Source organism: Ictalurus furcatus, chromosome 12 (genome assembly GCF_023375685.1).
Source record: "Ictalurus furcatus strain D&B chromosome 12, Billie_1.0, whole genome shotgun sequence".
In the NCBI taxonomy this organism is placed as follows: Eukaryota; Metazoa; Chordata; class Actinopteri; order Siluriformes; family Ictaluridae; genus Ictalurus; species Ictalurus furcatus.
The window spans coordinates 19,344,016-19,364,918 of record NC_071266.1 but is presented as its reverse complement, the minus strand read 5'-3'; positions in this window follow the sequence as shown (position 1 = coordinate 19,364,918).

Genomic DNA, 20,903 nt, shown 5'->3' with positions numbered 1-20,903 from the left:
TAAGTGAATTGTCTATGCTAAATTGCAGCTAGGTGTGAATGTGTGTGCATGGTGGCCTGCCTCTGCCTCACAATCAGCGTTCCTGGGATAGGCTCTGGATCCATCAAGAATCAGTATAAAATGGTTAGTGAAGATGAATGAATGAACAAATGAATGAATGAATGGTAACATAAGCACAGGACAGCAGCAAATGAAATTTCCCTAAAAACAATTAACGGCAACTGTGTTTTGTTATATAGTATACAAAGTTCATTGTAGCTAAAGGGTTTATTTCTAACGTGGTTTATATATATATATATATATATATATATATATATATATATATATATATATATATATATATGCACAAAAGTGTATAAAAAATGATGTACATGTACAAGGTCTCTGGGTGACCTCTTTCACATGTTCAGACAAATCATGGCACATGTATAAAATTATGACGTGCAACGCAATCTTATCATTTGTTTTGTATAATTAATTTTCTCTCATTTGCATGCAGCATCCAAATGCACTGTCAAATTGATAAATGCAGAGCGCTTAAGGCTCAATACATTCATTTGATGGAGAGAAAAATCATTCAGCAGTGCTTTTACACATTAATGCAGTATTTGAATACACTATACCAAGGCAATGAAAGATAATTCAAAACAAAATATCTCCCACAAGGCCATAATTACTAAATGAAAAACTGAACTTGTCAAGGAATCCATTATTTACGTCAAGTGACAAATGAATTCTCATCAGCACTTATGATGTTGCACCATCGTGCCACATTAGTGAGAAAAAAATGTAAACATCTCTTACAAAGAGCGTGCTTTCAACTGAGTTTAGTAAATATTCGCAGTGGATACAAATTGTTAAGAAGAAAGAACATGTAGGAGAGGAAATATAATGACATTTATTCAGTAAGTAATGCTGACATTTTGGTTCTTGACCTATTCACCATTAAGCTTTTTGACTGACTGTGCAATATACAGCAGAAACTACACCAGATCCCTACATGCCTTCAAGGGAGATGAACACAACCTATATACATATATTGTAAGTTCTATGTACAGCAAAAATGAAAAAAGAAGGCCTTGTCATTTCAATACTTTGAAAGGGAACTGTATATAAACATTACCTAATCTTTTCCCAAGCTTTTGCCTGATCTCAAAAAAAAAAAAAAAAAAAAAAAAACATTAAAAAAACGTATTTTTGCTTTACAACTTAACCTCACCTACATGAGATGCACTGCTGGGTTTTAATTGCTACTCCTTTTCTATTTCAAGTTAAAATAGGCACATCACAATTACCCTTTGACTTGTACAATTTCATGCCACCTACAGTGAATCTGCAGCTCAGACTCAGAAATAACTGGAACCTGCATTTTGCTTTTCTTAAAATGCATTTTTTTTTTTTTCCTATTGAAATGTTCAACAGACACAATGGAAAGCAGCATCTATTTTCTATATCCTGTATCCAGTATTCAGTGATGGCACTTATACTCATTCACTCATTTTATCTTGGTCAAGGTCAGGGTAATATGGGTTTTAAGTTTAACATAATGGTTACACACACTGTTCCCTCTAAGCTGTGTGGTCAAGCACTGCTGATGATGCTCCCCTGCAGAAAAAAATAAAACTGGAAAACTGTGTTCGCCCATTGAAGTAACAGATGATTGCAGTGCAGTTCAGGCCAGTCATGGTTGTTCTTTGAGTCTGGTCATTGTACACTGAACTCATTCATCAACATGCCGTTTCCTGCTGCTCACTGGATTTTTTGTTTGTTTGTTTGTTTGCGTCTGAAGATCCCAGGAGACCGGCAGATTCTGAAATACTCAAAACAGCCCATCTGGCACCAACAACCATGCCACATTCTGAATCACAGAGATCACATTTCCGCCTCCCATTCTGATGTTTGATGTGAATATTAACTGAAGCTCTTCACTTGTAGCTGACTGATTTAATGCATTGTGCCACTGCCGCATAATTTGTTTATTGGATAATAGCATGAAGGAGCTGGTGTACAGGTGTCCCTATTTTGCTATCTGGTGAATGTGTGTATAAAATAAATAGACCAAATTATATGCTGCTTTGTTTCCTGTTTAAATTGGGAAGTGCCAGTATGGCAAAAATGCATCACTGTGGACTTTAATATCCTGATATTTCCACGGACGTGTTTTTATAGGTCTTTCATCTGTGTGGGGAATTCAATGCTCCTACACACTAATGCGAGTTTCGCTCTTATTACCAGCCCAAAGTTATTGGTTTGGGGAGTGATGTACTAACATGTTCAACTGTTTAATATTCTTATCTTTCCTCCACGGCATGCCTTAAGCCTGTAGTGAATTTCTCTGCTCTATCGTTGCGCTACAGGAGGTCCCACACTGACAAAACCATGTAAGCAGCGATAGCTGTAAAATGAATTTGGGCCTGTGAGATGCCTGGATTTATAAACTACCTTTCCACTGATAAACGCTTATCTGAGCATAAAATTTGTCCATTTCACTTATTATCAGCTCACTTTGGTTGAAATGCATGGCTCTGAGAGCAACTGTAGCATAAACCAGTCACATAGTTAATTCATTGCATATGAGGCCCACATTTGGTCTGTTATCATTCTGGCATTTTAAAACTCTACATTCTAACTAAATCAATTTTTCCACTTGTGGTCCAGCAATGGTAGAATGAAATGTTTGCTTTGCAGTTTCCCTCACAGCCTTCAAGAAATGTTTGAGTAAAGACTCAGCTCTTCTGACAGCACATGAACATTGGTGTTGATGGTGTGTGTGTGTGTGTGTGTGTGTGTGTGTGTGTGTGTTTGTGTGTGTGGGTGTGTAAATGCTAGTTCTGTGTGGCTGTGCTTTTGAGGTAATAAACGGCCCATCTTCCCTGAGGTTATGGCTATTACCCTATTATTGTTATTATTGTCTGTTACTTGTCTGACTTCTTTTTGTGGAGTGTTTTGCACACTAGCACTTACTCCAGCCATCAGTCACAACTTCAATCAGTCTTGTGGCACTTTCTCAGTGGAGGCTCCATAACAACTCTGTTACCTCACTTGTAAGTTGGATTGGCTAAAACTATTTGAGATTTTATTAAAGTAAATCATGCAAAATAAAATAATAATTGGTAACACTTTACATTAAGTGATAACTAACATTAGACCACAGCACTGTTGAATGCTTGAATCATATTGGTCAGAAGGTATTGATTAATTTCCTAAAAATAAAATAAAATAAAATAAAAAGCAAGGCCCTCGCAATAGATCCAGCTGTCATTAACCCACTCATTCTAATAAATTAAGCTTTTCATAAGGAGTTGTTTAAAGGGACATTAAAGGGAAGGTGTCTCCAGTCACCAGCGCTTTCTAATAAAGTGAAGCTGTTTCTGTTGTGTTCCACCATGGGAAAATCTTCAGAACTATTTATTTATTTATTTATTTATTTATTTATTTATTTATGTGTGGTTTTTCAGTTACAGGACAAGCTGTTTTTCTGTCCTATTAACTTCAATAAGACAGAAAATACGCTACAATAATGAAAGTGATAACAGGAACTAACTTGCTTTGTGGACATTCCATTAAATTCCATTCCATTAAATGTAGCTAAAAATGGTTCATTAATAATAATTAAAAAAATTAAATTGTAATAGTTGTAAAATTACTGTGGCATAAGGAACTCTGCTTTGCATCAGGCTCCATCACCCAAACCTGTCATTGATTATTTCCTATACAAGCAAATTCTGACATGTTTTCTTTCTTTACTTAAGCAGTGAATGAATAAATGAATAGTAATCTTTGATTTTAAGGGGTTGCTATATCAAATAAACAAGTATTGGTTAAATATTATTTAAGGCTTGATTTACCATTTTGTACAAATATGTCTAAATTATGCTTTAATAATATTTGATTTAATGTATATGTACGCATTTTTGATTAAATAATCCTCCTAAAACCTACCATACATACGTTTACCACATTGTAATGATTTTATTAAAACATGATTAGGTTGCTGATTCATTACATCAGGCATGTAAGATAGTCAGAATTTAATTGATTGAATCATGGTCCCAAAGACTCCATTGACATGCAGGATAGGGAAATTTGATTAAATTATGTTGGTCAAAAACACATGTCAAGCATGATCTGCCTGCTAGTAGCAGTACATGTCTCTAAACTATGCTAGTATATTAGAGTTGTACAATATGCTCCTCTATTTTCTGTAAAGCAAGTTAAGGAAGTGTGATGGTTCTGCTACGGCTGTGTAAGCCTGTTTCTCAGAGTGTATTTATCCAGGTGCAGCTGCTGGTGTTCTATCAAGCCCACTGTTTATGCTGACAAAACCAACTATAATGCAGCAGGATCTTCAGCAAGTCAACACGGATAGTCGTGATGTACACCAGCATAGTGATACTATTAAGAAGGATATCGAATAGATACTGAGCTTGCAAACAGCCTGAGTTGTTCATGCTTGTAAAGAGCTATCTTCAAGCTAATAATTTTGATTTTGAAACATTAAACATCACCTACTGTTTGTCCACTGACAGACTCAGTTCTCCAGGGTCAAGATACTGCAACAACACAGCAGTGTGTCAGACCAAAGAATGTCCTTGACACACTAATGTTTGACTTCTGCCAATGTTGTTGAAGTCTATAAACAGTAGTAACACAAATTAACACCAATCCTAGGAATCATATCCAGATGCTGTGGTGTGAGTTTTCCACTACCACACATAACTTCATAAAAATAGAACTCATAAAATACAAGTCTATGTCATGTTTCAGTGGTATTTTGTAAGAGGCTTTACAAAGAGTCGTCTACTTAGCTTAATAGTTCTGACACGCAAATCACTCCCAATCTGTTTTTGTGCCATTTATATCACTTTTATATCAACTGCATGTTCTGCCAACTGTTCGGTTGGCATAGGCAAGTGGGTGAGCATCAGCAGCTGCGTTGCATATGCTCCATCTATAGAAACAAACATGGTCACCCACGCATGAGCTGCGATTGACAGGTATGATTCATCTCGCGCTACCGGAGAGCACAAGAATAATAAGCACAGATAGATCATTTCCTATTGAGGAGCAAAGCATGAAGGCTAGCGGGGGATAGAGGCAAGATCATTGGCCTCCCACAGCAGCGCATGTGACTCCCCACACACGCCAACGCGACGGGGTAAGATTAAAGCCGCATGATCCCATCACTCCTTTAATTCAAAAAAGTTCTGCGCTGTCTGGCTCGGCCTGAGATGAATCAACACACCAGGCTCATCAGTGCTCTGGGTTTACCGTTGAGAATATTCAACAGAGTCAGTGGGGAGGATTAGTCTAGTGTCAAGAGCATTGTGAATGCCTAAATAGCAGTTCATTTCTTAAATCCAAGGACAGTGGCGTCTCATTTCTGCAGACAGCACAATGGGGAGAGCCATTTCAGCCATGATGAGGAGTAATGGCTTGAAACAATATTCCCTCGGGGCCTCAAATTGAAATCCGCAACTGTGAGATTGTTTCATCGCTGTTCAATTTGAGATGTCAAAACGACTTTGCCAGGGTCGACCCACTGCAATTCTGCAGACAGTTCAGAAAGAGAAGCTCTGTTCTTTTGCAGAGATAGAAGCATGCTTCATTTGCACAAACAGCTTCCCAGAGATGACTGGGAGACAATTCTGTTACAGATTATATACTACAGCCATCACTGCTCTTGAGCTCCAACCTTGGTGTTGAGTTCTGTCTGTCCTTCAGCTAATTTGTACTTTCTTCTGGTCATGTGCATTATTCATTAACTATAACCTGAAACACTACAGTAAATAGGAACAATATGTAGTCATGAGAGTGAGAAACGTTAACTAACTAGTTTAAGCAAGTGCATCAGATCACAGTGCTTTCTGGATATGTTTTTCTCCTTAAGTCTACAGCCATTGCTCACCATTTAGACAAAGGCATATTCTATCCATCCATTTTCTGTACTGCTTATCCTACGCAGGGTCGTGGGGAGCCTGGAGCCTATCCCAGGGAACTCGGGGACACCTTGGATGGAGTGCCAACCCATCACAGGGCACAGTCACACACACATTCACACACCCATTCACACACTACTGACAATTTGGAAATGGCAATCAGTCTACAGCACATGTCTTTGGACTGGGGGAGGAAACCAGAGTACACGGAGGAAACCCCCAAAACACAGGGAGAACATGCAAACACAGGGCGGAGGTGGGAATCAAACCCCCAACCCCAGAGGTGCGAGGCAAACATGCTAACCACATATTTATTATTATTATTATTAGACTTCTCTATTATTATATTAGACTATTAGATTAGATCTTCCATTTAAACATACAGTACTGCAAAGAAAACACCTGTTAGGTCTACTCCTACTCAAGCCACAAACTCCATTTCCCAGCCTGTACTGCGGCCTACAAACATGGCCACCATGGACTACAATTACCAGAACACTCACACATTGACACGCTCACTCTCGCCTTCATTTTAATCGTGCACACCTGCATCCGATCCTCAGCACTATCACAACCACAGTTTAAAAGGACTTTCAGTTGCAAAGTACAGTATATGCTGCATTCGTGTTTGTGACGATACCAAGCCTGTTTATTTCTCTGCTCGTGTTTGTTACTGACCTCTTTTTGCCCAGTGTTGTCCTGCCTTTGATATCCTGTTTGGTGATCGCCCGCCCTTTTGCCCATTTCTTGATTCTGATTTTTGCCTACATTTTGGATTTGTCTGCCTGGATCTTAATAAACATCTATACCTGCATTTGCATCTGTCTGCCTGTTCCCTCATGTGACATCACCATATTTATTTTGTATTTATATGTCTTCTGCATTAACCTGTCAGTGCAGAAGTGCAAAATTTCCAAATATTCATTTTCCAAAAACAGTAAATGTTACAGAGAAGTGTTTTGTATGTTGTTAAAAAAAAAAACAACAGTAATATATTAGGTAATATGTTAAGAACATAAAAATATTACTGGTATTACCTGTAGAAACAAAAGCATGTGAGAGAAGCAAGATCTGCAGAAGTACTATAGCAGGTTCTCCACAATATTTGGGGGAAAATGTTCCATTTTCCAAATGCCATAATTAGTCTAATTGTATAATTGACTGAATACTCCACTTAATCAGAGTGAATCTACTGTAAATATTTAGAAAGTTTTTTTTGTGTGAAATTAAATGTTAAATGCATTCTTACTATAACTGTTCAAACTGACTGGAGGAAGCCTGAGACATACTGTGAGTTGAGACTCCAGCAGGCAAGCAGATGAAGTTGACTTTAAGCTCCGGATTATGCAACACACGTTACATCTTGCAATAAATTACAAAAGAGCACATTTGAAATATGGAAGTCCACCCAAATGAACAGGACCACTGCGCGCACATACAAACACACACAAGCTGTCAATTGTATCATAAAATCCTGAGCAGTGGACGGTTTCATCAGAAACCTTATAATCTGTGAACACATCCAGATGCAATGTCGCTACATAGTTATGAAGTCTGTCATCACCTGCAGTCTTGAAGAAATTGTAAATCTACACACACACACACACACCTGCATGTTAGAACGAAGGAAGCAGAGTAGAACTCGGAGGAATAACTACTGCAGGGATATCTCTCTCTCTCTTTCTCTCTCTCTCTCTCTCTCTCTCTCTCTCTCACTCTCTCTCTCTCTCTCTCTCCACACTTTCTCCCGCTGTTTCACTCATGGCACAGAAATAAATACACAAATGTCCCAATACATTGTCCCTTAAAGTCACATTTATCATCACATGTGAATAATCACCTGGTTTCTTCACATGTTGTTTCACACATTTCAAAATATAGTGGATTTCCACATGTGATTTTTATATAAAGTCTTCAGTTTTCCATGTTCATTTTTTCACATGTTCGATATGCGGCTTTCATTTTTAGATGTTTTTTTTTTTTCATTTTTCAACGATGTGATCACATTGTTCGCATGATGTCACACGTCTGCTTGTGCAATTCACAGGTGCAATCTCATGTGCAATTTTAGTTTTGTTCTGCAAGGCTCTGGCAATGTACTCGGTTGATCTATTTCAAACACTACACGTGAAACGTTCCGCATTATGTTTACTCACAAGTGAGCATTAATTTGTCAGTTCCAAGTTAATGTTGTTAGTAGATTGCTTATTGTAAACATATTTGTAAGCAAATGAAACAATATTAATGTGCTGCAAATTACTATTCGCATGAATTGACATAATAAAATCCCTTACCTCAAAATGGACTCATACCGTCCTTAATTTCTGTTCTGTAAAAGCCTAGAACAATAATTTATTTGTTTACTTTATTCACCAATCATTGTCTAAAAAAAAGCAGTCAATTATAGTTTAACAGCACTTAATGCACATAGTCAGTCAAGAATGCAGCATCCATAATGGGTGTACTATACATATTAAGACAGTTTAAATAGATGACAGTTTGTCTACACACAGACCTCCATTAACAAACCTCGGCTCCGGCGCCATGCTGAAAAAAGCCACGGACACTTCCTGTGGTGGAAAGATTGGCCAAAGTCCAATTAAACGCACTGGAAATGCAACCTGTAGAGAGAGACAGAATGGAGCAGTAGGTTCAGGAGACCTTGTTACATTTGCATTATGTTGCCATGGTTGTTGTTTTTATATATTTAGCTTTTTTTTTTTTTTAGCTTTTAGAAACAGAGGCACTGAGCTAGATGCAAAGCTTGTAAGGACTATCCACTGAGCTGTTCCTTTATTACTGGCAACATGAAATGACCTGTAATTATTAAATGGATAAATTTACAAAACGTAAATATATTTAGATTCATTATTATAACTTCTAATCCAGAGATCACTGCCAAGAAATATTTATATTTAAGCAACTATCTAAAACTTACCAATGAACTAAGGTGAAAAATAGTGCCTACTACAAGTTGAAAAACTTTACATGCAGTAATTTGGTCAATATCAGACCATTAAGAGACAGCAAGTAAATATTGTTACTAGTTAATTCTCAGAGTAGTGCACTGTACAGTATAGTGTGATAGTGATATTGTGCAGTTTTAGTCATACCATGTGTATTAGGAACATATAATGTCATAACAGAATGACAGAAAAGAAAAATGGTGTGTGAACAGCACATTCAGATATATCTCAATTTCTTGCAAGGCTTTATAAAAAAAGCAAAAACAATTCACTTTTTTATTTTTAAATAATGTATTAGTACAACTCTACCTATGATGGTGCCATGTTCATGGAACTCTGTTGCAGTAGCTAAGTTACTATGTGTTGTTTTTCATTATCTAGCATTTTACACTCACTTTGAAAGACACCTGCTTTTTCATGCAATTATCTAATCAGCCAGTCATGTGGCAGCAGCCAAGCAATGCATAAAATCATGCAGATACAGGTCAAGACCTTCAGTTATTGTTCACATCAAACATCCAAATGTGGCATGGTTGGTGATATTTCAGAAACTCATGATCTCTTAGGATTTTCACACAAAACAGTCTATAGAGTTCATACAAAATGGTGTAAAAAAAAAACAAAAACAAAAAACATGTGGGCAGAAATGCCCTGTTGATAAGAGAGGTCATTGGAGAATGGTCAGAGTTGGCAGGAAGCCTGTGGTAACTTAAATAACCACTCTTTACAACCATGTTGAGCAGAAAAGCAGCAGACCACATCATGCTCCATTCTGGTCAGTCAAGAACGAGACTCTGAAGCTACACTGGGCACTGGGTCACTTAAATTAGACAGTTGAAGATTGGAAAAACATTGAATGGTCTTTTTCTAGTCTTTTAAAAACTATGAAATGCCATTTGATGCTTTTTTTTTCTCCAGATGGAGGGCTTTGTTGAAGACAGCATTGAAAAAGAATTTGCTCATAAATTAACATCAGGGTCATAAACAGCAGAAGATGTCATGGGCTTGATAGCTCACAGAGAAAAACCTGCACACTCCTGGTTACAAAGATTACAGTCTTTGACTTACAGTCATCCTCTACACACACAGCCACACATGATGTATAATTCTGTTATTACTTTTTGAAATTCTAAAAACAAACAAGAAATCTTTTTTAGTTGTTGCCAAGGTTCACTCGTCTCTGAATAGTTTCGTTATTATTCCAGCATGAGAGATAGCACGATCCAGGCTCAGGGAATAATTAAGCTGACATTTACAAGTGCACACATACTATCATTAATTAATATAGAGATTTGAAGAGAAGGACACATACACATCCACTGCATTCATTAAATCTTTTGACAACTGAGAGTTATTATAACATATAAACATCCAAAACTATTCAGGTGTTTTATTCCCACTTTGAAATAAATAAAATTTAGGTAAATTTTTCTACCTTTATACCTTTCCATTTTGGTACCAAATTCAAAATACAGAACTCTGATTTTGGTTTATTTCAGCATGATATAAGATGTATGATAGGGTTTGTTATTAAAGAAAACAGTGGCCAGCATGCACAGCCTCTTTGATAAAAATCCATTCGTCCACAAAACATGGATGACATCAAGCATAAAAATGTCCTTGACATCAGAGATGGCAAATTGGCCCTGAGCTGAAAGGATTGGTTCAATCATCCTCCGACCGTATAATTAGTAATTAGGCTGGGATTAAAGTCAACTCATGAAGGAAGAGTGTGGCCAATTTAAATCAGCATATGAAATTTGATTAAATTAATGGGAAAAATTGAAATATTAATGTTCAGATTTGCAGCCAGGTCCCAGGTCACAGGCATCAGTCATGAGCTGTTTGAACTTTTCTTAATTATAGACTCAAAGGGATTCAAGAGGAAAGGCACATTGATCCCTTGACATTTCATGTGACTTTCTTTATTTCTTTCTGTCTTTCTGTCTGTCCATCTCTTTCTCTTTGTCTCTCTGTCTCTCTTGCCCTGTCTCTCACTCTGGCAAAAACTAAATCTTAATCATTTTCATTTGCATGAATTTAATGCTTAACAAATCCGACACCCCATGCCTGATTACCAAGTTGCCATAAAAGTATGGTATATTATAGTAATATCAATTGAACATCATTAAATATATTTGCAGTACCTTTCAACAAATGAAACGAATCGAATGGAACCTTGTAAAGTTTAATATGACTGTGATGCAAACAGAAAACCACAGAATTAACACAAATATATTGAGTAGATATTTAGGAGATTCCACTTTACATGTAGTATTCATTTGGTTTACATTTTTTAATTAAATTTTAAGTTAATTCATTAATTTGCCCATTTTTAGTAACTGCTTTATCTTTGTCAGTGTATCGGTGGATCCAGAGCCTATGTACAGCCTAAATGGCAGGGAATCATACTCATACACAGAGGGCCAATTTAGTCTAGCCAATCCAACTACTGACATGTTTTTGGGCAGTGGGAGGAAACCAGAGAACCAAGACGAAACTCATACAAGGACAACATGCAAAACCCCACACAAACAGTAATCTGACCTCAGGATCGAACTGGGAACTCTAGAGCTGTAAGACAGCTACCTGCACCACCTTCCGCACCACAGCGCCACCCAATTTTGACTTAAAGATACAGTAGATACTACAGTTTGATTACATATAGCTGACAAAAATGGACAAACCTAAAAAAAAAGGGCAAAATTATTATTTAAAAACATTATTGAAAAAGGAAATAATCTATAACTTTTGTTGCTGAATGACACACATGTAGTTTGAAGATTACAATACCAGTGATCCTTCACTCATTACTTTGTCACATGATCATTGCCACAAAATCTCCAAATTACTTTTTGGACTCATCTCTTCAGAATCACCCACACTCTCGTGAATAATCCAAATAAACAAACAGATTTATTTTGATTTTGCTCGCTCATCATTATCTCATTAGCCATGTCCAGTTTATGTCTGTTTGCCAATTCCCTGACCCATTTATCTCATGCTTTTTTTCAGGTTATGAATCCTTGCAGATTTTCCGGGTGCTTTGTGTGGCTGCTTCTTCAGCTGTACCTTTTGTAAGTCACTCTGGGTAAGAGCATCTGATAAATTTTATAAACATCTTAGACGTTTGAATGACATCTACAAGTAAAGTCTTACTCACCTGTGCAAACTAAAGGTGTCACACTTTATTAAGAGAATAATTTAAAAATTCTAGACAAGATTAGAAGTCTGAAATATGACCTTGAGCTCAACATACAAGTTGGTACATCACAAACAAATGTTAGTATATTCAAACTTAGAGATATAAACATATTTCATTCATTCTAAGGAGATGCAGAAAGAACCACTGAATATGAGAGACATGAGTTCTGCCACATATTCAGGTTGGAAAGCTAAAATCTGATTTTCACATTGAGTTAAAAAAAAATACAGCCCAATACATCATAGATACAAATACAAATATAATTGTGTATACAGTATAATTACAAACATAAGCCTATTTCATCTGTTTAATCTTTCTAAAGAACCGTAGAATAAGAGCGGAAGGAGAGCCACATATTCAGCTTGATCTGAAATTCAATTTTTACCTTGAGCTCCAAATTAAAAAGTTGGAATGGCAAAACAAGTACACTAAAAATAACTCCAGTGTACTTCAGCTTCCTGGAAGCATGTCCTGTGCTTTTGTTACGACTGTCTTTTGTAAAGGAGCTTTACGATCAACAGTCATTACGGCTTGCCAAAGAGAGGGATAGCTTGAGGCATTGCTAGTTATGAGGTTCTGACATTTGACTGGTCAAGTACATTTTGATTCTTAATACTTTCAACACATTTTCTACTTCTTTCTTGTGTATCTGTTTCTAGAGAGATTAAAAAAAAAAAAATTATTATTATTATTATTTTACACATGCAAGTTTTACTCCTAGGACTAACCTCTACTCTTCACTAAGAGTTGCTCTGACAACCTTTATAACACATTTCTCCCTCATTTTTTAGATTTCTAAAACTATTTTTTTAACAGTAGAATTTTAGAATTAAAAGTCTAAAATGAGCTCAGTGAGACAACTTTATTTTTATGAAAGCTATAGCAATTCTCTAAAGCTTTAGAAGTCTAAAATGAGCCCAATGAGAGCATTATATCCTAAGACCATTTTTGAGACAATGTCTTCTACATATTGAGATTGTACTTCTAAAGGCTGAAATTTTAACCTTGGTCCTTAACAGTGAGCCTGAATCTAGCACATTCACATAAATGACCAGAGGCTATTTAGCTGAGACTGATACAGAATGTGTATAAAGGAACGAGGCACTGAGAGTCTTTGATTCAATCAGTAGGGAACCTTGCAAATGTACAATCAACCTTTCAATGACTATTTCACTCTTATATCAAGCTTCTGTCAAACACTGGCTCAGGGCTCAAGTTGAAAGTTTCAGTTCCTGTCAAATGTGCAATTGGATTAATTCTTAACTTTATGACTATCATTAACATATGCAGCCTGAATTGAATTAATATGTGGCTTTGATATGTGGAAGTCTTCAAAGCCTAAGTGACAACCATAAATTTTCAAAATTGCTGAGAGAGATACTGGGATATTAAAATAACAGTTTTATTTCATTAAGGCAATGAAATAAAACCTTGACTGTACCTTACCTTTTTACCATAAAGAATTCAGAGAACAAGAAGTGTGAAACATTATGCAATACTCCACTTTGAACTTCGAAGCTTATTTTTCCATACTTGTTAATATTTTATTAATCATGAAGTTTAATTTTGGACCTAAAATACAGTAACTTCTCAGAAATCGTAATAGTGTTCTAACAGCTAAAATTCAGCATTCTTATGCTGGTATACAGTCAGAGGTGAGTAGTAATGTGCTACAGTTACTTCATTACATTTACTTGAGCAACTTTTTGCAAAAAAAAAAAAAAAATACTTTTAAGAGTGGGTTTAACTGGCCATACGTTTATTCTTACTTAAGTTCTTTTTTTATTACAGAAATGTACTTTTAATTCACTACATTCTCTCTCTACACACACTTTCTCTTCTGTACTGTTCCATAGTCTCTTATTTTGTTCTCTGTTGTCTTGTTTAAATGCAGATGCTGACAAGTTTGTGTTGTTAACATGTTGTGAAAATAAAGGCAGTCAACTGTTGGGAAAATGTTTGTTTTTTGGGGTGTGTGTGAGATTTTGTGTTGAGAATGACAGGTTCTGTGTTATTTCTCCCATCACAGGACTGGGATATGCTGCTTCATCTTGAACCTCGGTTTTATATTGTATAAACAGAACAGACAGACTTTCAAGGAGTTGTTCTCTTCTCACATAGAACAACCTCCTGGACACCAAGCAGTCTGGCTTCAAGAGCAATCACTCCAGGCATACTGCTCTGCTTTCCGTCACTGAAGCCTTATGACTAGCAAGAGCAACCTCTAGATCATCTGTCCTCATCCTAGTCGATCTCTCTGTTGCTTTCGACACTGTGAACCATCAGATCCGCCTGTCAACTCTCTCCAGACTGGGCATCACCGGAACGGTTCTGCGCTGGGTGGAATCCTATCTCTCAGACAGATCCTTCAAGGTATCCTGGAGGGGAGGTATTTCTGAAACTCAGCAACTCACAACTGGCGTTCCACAGGGGTCAGTTCTGGGTCCACTGCTCTTTTCTATCTACACTACATCTCTAGGGCAGGTGATTGAGTCTCATGGCTTCTCATATCATTGCTATGCTGATGACACCCAACTCTATTTGTCCTTCCAGCCTGACGATCCATCTGTCTCTGCACGTATCTCTGCTTGCCTGTTGGACATCTCGGTCTGGATGAGGGAACACCACCTTAAGCTCAACCTGGCAAAATCTGAGCTTCTCGTCATCCCAGCCTGTCCCTCAATCAACCACAACCTCACTGTACAGCTCGGCTCAACCACACTCAAGCCAACCAGGATGGCCAGGAACCTTGGGGTGATTCTCGATGACAGCTTGACCTTTACAGACCACATCTCAACAACTGCACGGTCCTGTAGATTCATTCTGTTCAACATCAAGAAAATCAGACCCTACCTCACCGAACAGGCTACACAGATACTAGTCCAGGCTCTTGTTATCTCAAAACTGGACTACTGCAACTCACTACTCTCGGGCCTCCCGGCCAGCTCCGACAAACCCCTTCAAATGATTCACAATGCAGCAGCACGCCTGGTCTTCAACCAGCCCAAGAGAACCCATGTCACACCCCTCTTCATCTCCCTCCACTGGCTACCTGTAGCCACCCGCATCAAATTCAAGGCCTTGATGCTCACCTACAAGATCTTGTCTGGAACAGCACCCTCCTACCTCAACTCTCTCCTGAAGGCTTACCTTCCCTCACGCAATCTGCAATCAATCAATGACCGATGCTTAGTAGTACCTACTCAGCGCAGCTCAAGGTCCCTTTCAAGAACCTTCAAACTAACTGTTCCTCAGTGGTGGAATGAACTTCCAACCTCAATCCGCACCACAGAATCTCTCACCATCTTTAAAAAACAGCTAAAGACCCACCTCTTCCGTGAACACCTAACCAACCCATAAAAAAATAAATAATAATAATTACTCTGGCACTTACACCTCTACTCTACTCATAATCTTGTATGGCAGCACTACTTGATATATCTGCTTGAGATATCGCTTTGCTTGTATTTTCTGATTTGTAAGTTGCTTTGGATAAAAGCGTCTGCTAAATGAATAAATGTAAATGTAAATGTAGGTGAGACTTACAGTTCTCTATGTAGTCTGAGATTCAGGATTTTCCCTTCATTTTAAATCTGAAGTAACTAGTAACTTGCTACTTAAATAGTCTTCCCATTGGATACTTTATTACTCTCACTCAATTACTTATTAACATTATTACTTTAACTATTACTTGAGTAATTCTGTTTATCAAGTAATTTTACTTGTAGTTCAGTAAATTTTTTGGCTACTCTACCCATCTCTGTATACAGTCAGGGATAGATTATATGCACAGCATCCTGATTTGTAGGAATATTAACAACTTAAAGAGATTTAATTTTTTTTGGATTTTGTATGTTGGAAATAATAATAAGGCCACCATGTGTTAACTATTCTTGCATATGTGTGTGTACTAGAGATGCACCGATACTAAATTTCTTGGACACTACCGATAAGCAATTATTCAGAGTGATATCAGCCAATACCGATAGTTCTGCCTTTTATACCTTCTTTTAAATTAATAATAATTAATTCCACAATTCTGAAAGAAATGCAGGGTTGGGGAGGGAGTAGACTCGATTTTGCTTCTGCTCACTTCCGGTGTAAAATTTAAGCTGTGCAGAGCTTACAAACTGCAGTTTTGTCATCATTCCACACAAGAGACATCTTCTTTACACACAGCACGAAATCGATGTGTTTTCCCACCCTCTTTTGATTGACAGGATATAATTGGCCCTGATCATCGGATATTTTTAAACTTTATCGGCCGATACATCGATGCATCTCTAGTGTGTACATATGTGTGCAAGTAATATTGCCAGATCTTTTCATAGGAATGTAACTAACGCATGCTCAAATTTTTTACATCGAAAGACTGAAGAAGCATCATAAAAGAGTTTAAAATGAAGAACAAAGTACACAAGAACAATGGTGATCAGCAATTGGTCGTTGAGAAACACTGACTATGTTTACATGAACAGGTGTTTACATGAGTCGTTTTTAGAATATTCCTTTCATGTTCCTGTTTTACATGTTATAGAACATAGTTCGATTAACAGCACATGTCATTACGTCACCGCGCCACACCGTCCGACGTTCCCTCCAGAATTTCACGTATCAACATACAGTTCGTCTTCGTTATGGTATCGTATACAGTTTTGTGTGTTTCATTTTTAATTTTACGAAAGCTTCAAGTGCAGTTAATTATTTGTCATGTTGTACGTGCAAATAGACAACTGCTTGGAGCCGTGGGCAGCGTCCCAACTGCGTACTCACCGTCTATATAGTAGCTGAGATACATGTATTTCACCTACTATAGGCCTATTGTAGGTAAGAACGCGGTTTCAGACGCAGCCAAGCTCTCATTTTTGCCCTAAAACAGTTGAGCACTGCCGTGTGTGTGCGTGTCCTGTCCCAAAATGTCTGTAATACACGTCGATAATGCGACTAAAACAGGAATACTCTACATGTCAAATCGATTTGTGTTTATTTAGATTATGACCTTAATCAGATTAAGGTAATTAAAAATTGCTGTTTACATGGTAGTTTCTTAATCAGAGTATTGTCTTAATCGGGTTAATATTGGATTATTGTTGTCCATGTAAACGTACTGAACGCTGATCACTGATTGGTCAGTGGGAAACACTGGTGATCAGTGATTAGTCAGTGAGAAACAGTGGTGATCAGTGATTAGTCAGTGAGAAACAGTGTTGATCAGTGATTGGTCAGTGGGAAATAGTGTTGATAAGTGATTGGTCATTGGGAACAATGGTGATCAGAGAGTGGTTATTGGGAAACAGTGGTGATCAGAGAGTGGTTATTGGAAAACAGTGGTGATCAGTGATTGGTCATTGGGAAACAATGGTGACCACTAATTGGTCATTATCTAGCCATATCAAGTGCAGGACAGTCTCTAACACCTGCCCAAAAAGTTGCTAGATTTGTTGCTAGGTCTTTTCTGCTAAAGGGGTCTAAAAGGTCACCAAGCTGCCAATACTTCATGTATGGCTGCCACAGTTTGGTGCTGTTAATGGAATTGGTAATGTACTGCATGTGTGAAACATCATAAACGAAAGCTACCTAATCACACTGAGTGCAGTATAGGTGGAAAAGATTTCTTCCACAAATTTATGCTAATTTGTAAAAGTTCACATGATCCATTTCATCCAAAAATAATGAATGGTAAAATTTAGTAGCTTGATTAGCACTTGTGGCTCTTCTTGTTACGATTTATACATAGGAAATCCAACAAATTCACTCTCACTCTTCAGAGTCCCTAAGAGTTTGACATGTGATCGGGTTGATATTTCAGCTAGAGAGTCTCAGTACATGTGTTTGAGTAGTCTGAGTAGGGAGTGTATGTCTGCTCTCTGGCTCAGAACAGCTACAGAGTCTGCATTTTGATGATTTCTTTCCCCTGTACTTTTTAGTTTATCCATAGGGTGTATCAGACTAACAATTTACTCAGTCCAAAAACAACAGGTTCACAGAATTCCTGCAAAGTTTCACACTGTGTCTGCAATGGGTTCATTATATTCCAGGTTTGAAGTGTTCTTAAAAGTTGCTTGTGACAGCTTGGTGTGTAAGGTTAAAACAACACATTTCAGCTCACTTAAAATAAAACAAAAAACCATGTACACACACTGTAGAGTCCATACATCTGTCCTTTACCAAGATATGGTTATTGGTTTCACTATTTTCAGTAGAAAATGTAAAAATTTGTCTCAAGTGTTAATTAGGATTTTATTATGATGCCACAGCACTGTTGAACTCTTAATTCTGACTGGTCAGAAGGTGTTTAATTTTCTATGACCACATGGCAATGACAATAGTGCCGGCTGAAATTCTAATCACAGGGTTATATTAATGTGCTCATTCTGTAGTCTCATTCGTTTCTGTAGTAACAGCTATTGCCAAAAGTATGTGGACAGCTGCCCATCACACCCATATGTTGTTCTTCCCCAAACTGTTGTCACAAAATTAGAAGCTCATAATTGTGTAGGATGCCGTTCTATGCTGTAGCATTACAATTTCCCTTCAGAGAGGCTAGTGAGAGGAGGACTGCTATAATTTAAGTGATAACATTAACTAACTAATTCAGTTGTTTCACAACATTAAATGTGACTATAAACAGATGAAAATTATTACATGTTGTTCTTTAATAAATAAAAAAAGGTATTTGTTGGCAGATGGTATTGCTGTACCAGAGGAATAAAGCACTTACCCCCCCACCCCCCTCCCCTTTCATTAAGTAGTTATGAAACTACTTAATATGGCCTCCACATGTTAGTCAACTCTAAGGAGGTGGAAACTAATTTAATTAAACACATGTAACTCATGATTGCTTGCATGGATTTGCGAAAAAAAAAAAAAAAACTTGAAAGGAATACACAGGACAAAATTCAGAGGTCATGTTACAGACTCTCGATTGCTAAGACACATTTCACGAAACTGGGATCCATTTGTTCATCATCTTCTTCTTCTTAGAACAGCAGAAGTCTTTTCTTACAAATGTTTTAACACCTTTTCATTGGTGTCAAACATTTTGAATGTTTTTTAAATATTTTGAATCCTTTTTAGAAACAGTTAACATACATCTCATCGGAAGACCAAACTCTCTGTTGGATTAATTGTGTCAAACAAAAGGAAAGCCTTTATTGACAGCTAATAGAAATTATTTATATATAAATATGATACATGATTACATAATTATGATTCTCCAATGCACCTGTGTGAAACTCAATTATTCAATCAGCAATCAGTTATTATCCATCTATAAAAGATGCCACCTCTGGGATGCTATTTGCAAGCATGGATCAAAGAGGCCAAAGGCATGTATTTGTAAAGTGAGACCATGGCAGAGAGGCACCAATATCACCATGTGTGCTGCCATCTCCAATGATGGTGTCCTTTGCCAGATACTAACTCTGGGCCCATACAATACAGAGCACCTGATCATATTTCTGCATGCGCGCAATGAAAGACTGGTTCTACCTGAATAGAGAGGGCTGTTGAGGCCTGACATGACTCTGTACATTATCATTTGGGACAATTTTGCCTTCCACCACTCTTGCCCTCTGAATGAATGGTTTGAAGCACACCGCAGTATGATGATGCAATTCCTCCCTGCATACTCTCCTTTTCTGAACCTGGTTGAGGAGTTCTTTTCTGCTAGGAGATGGAAGGTATATGATAACCTACCATATAACCAGATGTACCTCCTGGAGGCAATGAATGCTGGTTGCTTGGCAATAGGTGCAGACGACTGCAAGGGATGTATATGCCATGCAAGGAGGTTTTTCACTTGGTGTATTGCAAGGGAAAACATTAAATGTGATGTATATAAGAACCTGTGGCCTAATCATCAGGAATGAATGGTTTAAATGTGATTATTTCTGATTTTGGGTGAAATTCTTTCTTATTTCTTTGGTTACCTAATACCATAAACAATACAATACAAGAACTGCGCCATAATGAATGTCTGAATTTGTCTTAGGTCTTACAAGCAAACAATTCGTAGGCATGAAAAAAAATTTCTTTTACAGTATTTCAGCATTTTATACTTAAAAGTGTAGAGTGCAGTAGGGTTTGGTATTTCTGGTAAAATCCCCTTTGGAGAAAAAAATACTGTTCCTTGTGTTATATGCTTATATGCTTGCTTACCTTTTTTGGCACACTATGATTATGTCAGATTCTACAAATGGCACAGGCATACAACACAAATGAAGGTTGAACAGATTCATACTGATAGCTGTATGTTGTATTTTGTTGTCCTTTGTATAATGATTGATTGAAGGAATATAATAATTTGAGCACAATTTAATGGAATAAATTGCTTTTGATGCATGTGTTGTGCGTGTTAGAGCATTTTGCAAACAAAATGTGTCATTTTGGCCAGTGGCTTTCAATTTAGGCCTATGTGTGAACTGTTTTGAAAAAGGAACTTCTGACTGGACAAATGTATTTAAGCAAATGAGAAAAACTGTAAGCAAAACTAGGGGTGTGGTCCTACACAGGGGATGGAGGTAAGTTCTGATAATTCTGTTCTCAGAATCCATAAGTCTGATCAAGCTGAAATTTGGTATGCTGCATCTATGTGCTAATCTTTAAATGGATTTTTTAAAATCAATTTTCTGCAGTCATTTGACTGGGTTAGCATTGAGCTCATCATCAGGAATCTTGAAAGATTTATTAATCTACTGTCAGTTTATTGTTTTTTGTAAGTTGTCAAGAACTAGGCAATTTATGCTGCTAATTGTGGCTGCAAACTAAATTTGTTGTTGCTGCTGCTGCTGC